The sequence below is a fragment of the Protopterus annectens genome, chromosome 1.part0, assembly GCF_019279795.1.
Source record: "Protopterus annectens isolate FY-2018-M chromosome 1.part0, PAN1.0, whole genome shotgun sequence".
In the NCBI taxonomy this organism is placed as follows: Eukaryota; Metazoa; Chordata; order Ceratodontiformes; family Protopteridae; genus Protopterus; species Protopterus annectens.
Genome location: NC_056725.1, coordinates 808,686,754 through 808,694,622, shown reverse-complemented (window position 1 = coordinate 808,694,622; position 7,869 = coordinate 808,686,754). Strand labels below are relative to the sequence as shown.

At 45.5% G+C, this 7,869-nt stretch overlaps 1 protein-coding gene across 2 annotated transcripts in view; it reads left to right on the top strand.

Moving 5' to 3' along the window:
- Window positions 1-7,869, top strand: part of LOC122794660 — a 146,930-nt gene that overhangs the window by 17,039 nt on the left and 122,022 nt on the right. The gene's annotated exons all lie outside the window — the stretch shown is intronic.

The following is a 7,869-nucleotide window of genomic DNA, read 5'->3' as shown; positions in this document are numbered from 1 at the left end:
TTGAACAGCTTGATCACATTCCAGTCTGATAAAATAGCAGGGCAATGACATTTTTAATAAGTGTATTTAATTCCATGTACATAGCATGCTTCTATGTGCTGTCATTACAGTAGCAAGGGGTATGAGTCTACTGTCTGGGACACCTAAGTATATATGGCTTGTACAACACTCTTTTCCATTTGAATGTGTTACATACATGGGTAGTATCCCAGGTTATATGCAGTCACAGTGGCATGTAGTGTATCATTATGTTACTACTGTTGCCAGTGCTTTCCCAAGTAGGAGTAGATTGCAGATTGTAGTACTGGAACCAAACACCCCTGCATGCAAAGATGGACTCTGAGTCCTCACTGTCATGTTCTTGGTGTGTGAGCTGTGTGTCATTAAGTATTTCCTACTGGATATTGATCTGACATGTGAAGATTTAACTATGGACTACTGTGTGTACCGGACATGTCATTGAGGGCTGGTGTCATGTAGTAATGGCATACCTATCAGTGTCAGACATCTATCTGTCAACACAGTCATCCTAATGCATAACCAGTTGACTAGCTGATGTCTGTCTGTCCTCTGTACATATGTGCAGATGTCAGGTATCCATCTTGGCTGCTTACAGGCAATCTATGCTTGAGTGACACTGGTATGTCTGCTCAGCTGTGTTATGAATGCCACAGCTAGGAATCCCCACCCTGTACGCACCACATGCCATGGATACCTCAACTACACTACCACAGTCAACAGAACATATTTAGGTACAGGTCTCCAAGACAGACACTGACCATGTTATGTAATACATGTTGCATACATGTCAACTGGAGCACCTCACTGGCCCTCTGCAAGAGGCAACCAGATGATTGGATGTTGCATTTAACTCTCACCCTGATGATCACTCTCATGGCATCAGTTGATAGATGGCCTGCTGGCAAATGGCTAATGGAATGATACCACTGTACACACATCCCCTACTCTTCACAGCTCTCCATGGACAATATCCTGGTATGCACCTACGAACACCTGCACCTATGGACCCCAGTACTGATAGATGTGTCAGTGTGCATTACTGAGAATAACAGTGTCTGTGTGTTTGTAGACCTGTAGTTGATAATACCCTGAGGCCCTTCACACTCACCGCACCCCCTGGAGCTTGTAGTACCAGCACAACACTGTTGTACAAATGGGTAGATAGGCATGGGTTACCCTCTGAGTTCTGGCAAGTGTGTGTATGTGTGCAAGTGTGTATATTTGTAGGATACGGCATTCTGAGGCCACATTCTCCTAAGACAATAAATCTTGCCACACAGTATAAGGGATAGTGATGTTGCTTGACCATAGGAGAACCTTGACAATGCATCACCCTACTATCCCTGAAGCATGTGCAACAAATGCATATCCCTATAGTAGCACTCTTCAGATAGACAATGGGTTGTATTGCAGTCCTGGTCAATGTGTGATAGTGGGTATGTCGGAGTATTATAATGGGTTTCAGTGACTACAGTATCCAATGTGGGGTGTGGGTGCTGGGTATACTGTCTTTACACCATGGTACCCCCAGTACATGTCCCAAGGTCCTCTGTATGGGGACCACTGTCACCATCAACCATACAGGTAACTGATTACACTATCCAGCCCAGTGATACATGTGCTGTGTGCAACTTATCTGTAACAGAATGGACACACTGACAAGGTAGTTAACACTAATAAACCCAGGACTCTCAGATGTGTGTATGACTGTTATGTGTTTGTCAATGTGTATATGACAGAATGTCACACTATGTATTATTCATAAACAACCAGTACATCCCCCATTACCATACTGTACAAGGCCTTGTGATGTTCTTTACTTAACATGTAACCTGGAACACACCTCATCCTAAAAGCTGTGCAGTGTGTGCAATTAAGGCCACACACATTAGTAGCACTATGTACTTAGGTAGGGGTTCTAGTCCCAGTGTTGCCAAGTTAGAGTTTGTGTGTGTATGTGAAGGGATCTACTTCAGTTTGCAGAATATGCATGTCCCAGTAGGTCATCTGTCTGAGAACTGACTGGAAAATGCTAACATTTCACAGGTATCATCCTGTGGAAATTCATTCCATCACAACTAGTAGTAGATGTGAAAATGCCCTCTTCCCCACTGTATAGCTGCACAGTCATACTGGGGTTGGTATATATAGCTTGGTGTGGATCTTGTGGACACAGTCACCATCATTGTGGTTATTGTTGAGTGTATCCCCCTGCTTAATTGGCTGTAATACTGTACAGTTCATGTTAACAGGTTAAGTAGTTGTCAGTCACACTATCTGCAGTTCTACACCACCCCACACCCTGCAAAGGGTAGGGCTCTGCCACTCACACCAGCACACCTATGTTTACCAAGTTGAGGATTGTACTACATTGGGGAAGGGGATATATACCCTGCCAGTACCATTGTCAATGACATTAAACTAGCAGACTGATTATTTCCCAATGTGATGTTGTGTCTCTTCTGTTTTGGTGGAGCTACACATGCTAAAATGGGTTCCTTGCAAAAGTACATACATCCATTTGTACAGTATTCTGTGTGTATTGCGTCAACACCAAAGCCTCTGTGTGTGTGTTTGTGTGTTATACACAGACATGTGGTGTTTACCACCCAGTGCACTTACCATTGTCCACTGTAGAAGGATTGCTGACATCAGCCACCATGCACTCAGCTGTATACACCCCGCAGACCTATCAGGCATTTGGCACATGCAGTAACTGTTATACAGACCAGTGACTTGTGTTCAGCTGTACCCAGGATACGGCAAAGTCAAGGTGTCACCACAGTGCCATACCCTTGTAGGAAACAGCAGACCAACATCCTGCTGACACATGGACACCTATAACACAAATGGAATACATTATGGAGACCACAATCACTCAGTGTTAATAGCAGCTAAAATGCATCATGGCTGGACAACTACACATTCAGACATGTAAGCCTTAAACGTTAGTGCTGAAAACATGTTACACAGCATTATATTGGTACACAGTAGTACAGTCACCCTGTGCATCAGAACCCTATTAGCCTGTCCCTACCCCAATGTTATGGATGACAGGGATGTGGCACAGGTATCATCATATGCACAGGGTGTGTTGTGGGTTTGCCAGAGACCTAGGCTGAGCCATTCATTTGACATCATGTGTGTGTGTGTGTGTGTGTGTGTGTGTGTGTGTGTGTGTGTGTGTGTGTGTGTGTGTGTGTGTGTGTGTGTGTGTGTGTGTTAGTGGGTTTCATTATTAATTGGGCTGTTGCGATGTGATGTGTGTAGGTATGGGGTTGCCCTAACTGTGTTGGTGATGTGTGTGTGTGTGTATGCATGCACACAGTTCTGCTATGTGGTTGCCCTATATTGGGGTTTGTTGGACAGCTACAGACCATACCTGGCAAGGTGTGCAGTTCACCATCTCCAGCCATGAACACAAGAACTGTGCCTGCCAGGGGTTCCACGGGCACCACCAGGTACAATCCAAGATATGGTACTCTCCCCTGATGAAGAAACATGTCTGCTGGATCTGGGTCTTTGTTGGGACTGACCAGGGCCACATGCATGTGGCCTGCTATGTTGTGGTGCGGACAGTGCCCCTCTGCAGTGCTGGGGCTGGTACTGCCACTACGGGAGTGACTCTGACTTCTTGCATGTCCACGTCGACCTCCAGCTGTTGGTGTTGCTGGCCTACATCCACGTGGCCGTCGCATGACTCCCACCATATGCTCAAGCACAGACATTCCACGGTCGAGGATTCCCACCATCTCACCCAACCATCTATACATGACCTCTGCAAAATAACTGTGGTCACCTGCAAGATCACGGATGTTGTCAATAACAGTGGAATGAGTACCCCTCTGCAGCCTCAGACCCTGTCTGGTATACCATTTTATATGTGCCTGTGCCTCCATGATGGTCTGAAACATGTGTTTGGTGACACAGGATGTGGCACTTCTGCCAGGGGCATGATGACCAGCAGCCCTCCTATGAGCACCCCTGTACATCTGCCTGTGTGGTACCCCATGGGCATCTGGCTATAGCTGCTGTGTCCAGACACAGATGCCATAAATACAACACTGTCCTGTCCCATGCCACCACCCACCAACTGTCTCTCATTTGTGGCCACATGTGATGGGGTATGTATAGGCAATGTGCCTATGTGTGGGGATGGGGTGGATAACAGTGGAATGTCAAATGATGGTGCAGCTTCAGCCCCTGACAACCCTGCCTGTGCCTCAACACACCTATCATCATTGTCAGTGTCTGTATGGACACTAACATCAGTTTACCTGCAGGAGGGACCCTAACCAACCTCGCCACCTGTGAGGGGAAAACAAGAAATGCACTTTAAGACCTGTACATCATTGCTTAACTGTACACACACACACACACACACACACACACACACACACACACACACACACACACACACACACACACACACTTACAGGTGAGGTTGCACAAAGATATTACACACAGACTTCTCATTACCCATCTATCAACATGCATGCCATATGGCACTCAACAGCATGCAGTGCAGCTATAGTCAATCCCTGTTACCAACATTATACATCTCTGTAATACATGGGTTGTGTTAGTAGGTGATGCCCCTTCCCCTAGAACACACTGCACCCATGTACACAGTATTGCTGTGCACCTGTTCAGCACCCTGGCATGTACTGTGCACCATACTTCAGAGGAGTACACACCATTGCTGAATGTGTATGTGTGTCAGTTATGTTTGCTCTGCTGCTCACAGCCCCTATGTGTTTGTCCAACTCATACCTGGGATGATATGTGGAAATATGTCATTAGTGAATGCCTGATGTCTAATTTGCAGATCTCATCATCAGCGGTGCATGTATGGCCAATAAAATACAATTACACTGACAACCTTCAAACCTTACTGTGGCTATGAGGAGTGTGCACACCCTTATTGACATGGCACCCTCTTCCCCGATATGCCATGGGGCCACAATACTGCATATGTTAATATTACACAAACCTGATATGTGACATATGACCTGTGCAATCAAATGCAGTATCAAACAAATGTGTTAGTTGTGCAGATGCTGACTGAGATGCATACAATTTGTGGGTGCATTAGTGTGCACACCCTTAACATGATGGTTTGTTGCACCAACTGTTAAGTGTACTACAGCAGTCACTATTCCTGGAAGGGGTATACTAGCATGGGCTATCTGCATTTGCCAGTATTTGGTCACTCTGCCCGACAAATGTCCCCCAACTCTGCAGGATTGCAAGGTCAACTCATGTGCACAGCCCTTGGAGGTCACACAGTGCCTTCACTATTGCTGTGGAGTCAGGGTTATGTCTGCCACAATTCATTACCTTGACTGTGTGCAGATACACCCATTGTTAGCGAGCTTTGGATATCTGCTTCATTTCACTGTTGTGTTTCAGGATGACACCCCTCTTCATCATCAGCCTTTTTGCAGATGCTTGACAATTATGGGCTACACATGAGTGTCATTTTGCAGTGTCCCAAATTCAGAACACCATGTATACCGGCCTAGTCCCTGCTAATGAATGGCAAACATACAGGTGTACACTGACACCAGCAAGGTACAGATGGGGATGGTGGGTCTGAGGTGGGGGTAAGGTGTTGCTTGTGCAGCACATGTATCTTAATCAATACTGTCTGTAGGTTTCCAACTTGGTCTTGGTACACCATTACACATTGCAACACATGCCTTTGGGAGACTTTTGATGCTATGCATATGGTACCTGTAGAGAGCCCTGGCTGATGTTTCCTGTGGAACAACTGTCCCATCTGATTACCCTAACCCATGGGCCACACTTATGCAGAGTCCAAGTGATTGTCAATACAGGTACTGCACAGCCAGTGCTTGCTAGATATTCCTGCTATTCCTTCAGTGTTGCATCATGTTACTAGGCAGCCTGCATGACCAGTTTGCAACATGTGTCATCTGTCTTGGATGGCCATCTGTTTATTTTATACATTAATGTTGTCCCATACATCCTTGCCACTTACATGACTGTCTGCACTGTTTGCCGTGGTATATGTAATGTGAGGTAAGGCTACATGTCCCACTCCTGCATGCTACCTGTTGGGTATGGGATCCATTCCATGGCTTGTAAGAAGTGTGCAAGCCATGGCTGCCTCTGTTGCAGGTGAGTTGGCACATTTGATGGACAAGCGTCTTGGACAGCAGACCATTTCTTGGTGTAACATTGAGGACCTGTACTTGCTGGAAGGTGCATACTCATGAAGAGTGAAAGCTGTCAGTACCTCAAAAGCTGCTTCCACAATATGTTATTTGGAGAGTATTCACACATATGCTTTCAGTGTTTGTTAAGGTATGTATTCCCCATATTTGCTGTCCTAACATAGGATTCCATATTACACATTCATTGCTCATGTTAGGACCACATTACAGGTTGCAGAATGTGGTATTGTGATATGTCTTTGTGTAGATCTGTAACGATTGCCGTTGTAATAGTGATATATACACTGCTGTAGCACTGTATAAGGGTGATGTTTCAGACATGCTCCTACTGTAGGCCATTTGTCCAACCATTATGTTCATCTCTGTGCACACATCTGGCCATGACAGATTGTTAGTTATATTGCAGGACTCTTACATACCCTTCAGATATGCCACCATGGTGACCACTGTGATGCAGTGCAGTTAACAGCAATAATAAGTGAACATGTACAGCATGCATTATGGGTAGGTGTGTTAAATGTGTGCATGGCAAATACCATGGCCATAACATGGCGGGTGTATTTGCAAACCTGAACAAACAATACCACTAATACCAATAATACTCACCAGCTACAGGCTGCTGCCCCAGAGGTATACCAGAGGGACCTACATAGTTGTGTGAGATGTGATGTCAGTAGCCACACCTGTGGGATTGGTACAGAGTAGGAGCAGCATTACAGTACATCAACAGTACAAACCCGCAATACTACAGATTATGCACATCTGTTTATTACTACAACGCAGCAACTGACCATATATATATTTTATCTCACATATGCATGATTAAACTCTACAGATGCAGATGGATAAGCAACAGTGGTCTACTGATGTGCCGTGGGGCCTTACCTGCATGCTTCTCTTCCATTGTGTGGATAGCACCCACCTCCACAATGCTATCTGCAGGGTGTTGTCTTTGCAGGTGGGCAGGTGCAGCGAGGCTGATGAGGAACTCCTCAGCATGTGTCAAGGGGGGCTAGATGGCATGACCCCACCCCCTGTGGCTAGCTGGTCCCTCCTAACTGCAACAGCATGCTGACTGGCATGGCGGAGTAGGTCAGTGCAACAATGTTGGACCTGCTCATAACTTTGGTTATGCAGGCCAACATCATTTACCCTGTGGACAAGCTTGTTCCACAGGGCGTTCCTCTCTTGCAGATCATCGGCTGTACGGCCAAATAGGGTGTGGTAGTGCTGCACCAGGTGGTGTATGATAATCTCATTTTCCTGGGGGGAATAGACCGGCAAGTGCTCTCTTGACAAGGTTCCTGAAAGACATAAAGAGGAAAAAAGGTTTGAGGTATGTTTACAGCAAACCTACTGTTTGGACATATATCGTATTGTACAACAAATTGTGCAATGTGTTTCTAGTCATGTTCCATGTTGAAACACTATCATTGGTGGCCTGTTGTAAACAATATCACCTGCATACCATTTTAAGGGCCACTATGGTTCCATATATGCATGTGTTCTATTTGCTATGTGACTACTTCAAAGCTGGTGTTTTGTGTTATTGGGATTATCTATGCATGCTGTTAGACATAATCCTGGTATGTGTGGACTATTACTACCCACATATGTTCTATAACTGTGACACAATAGCATATTTGGG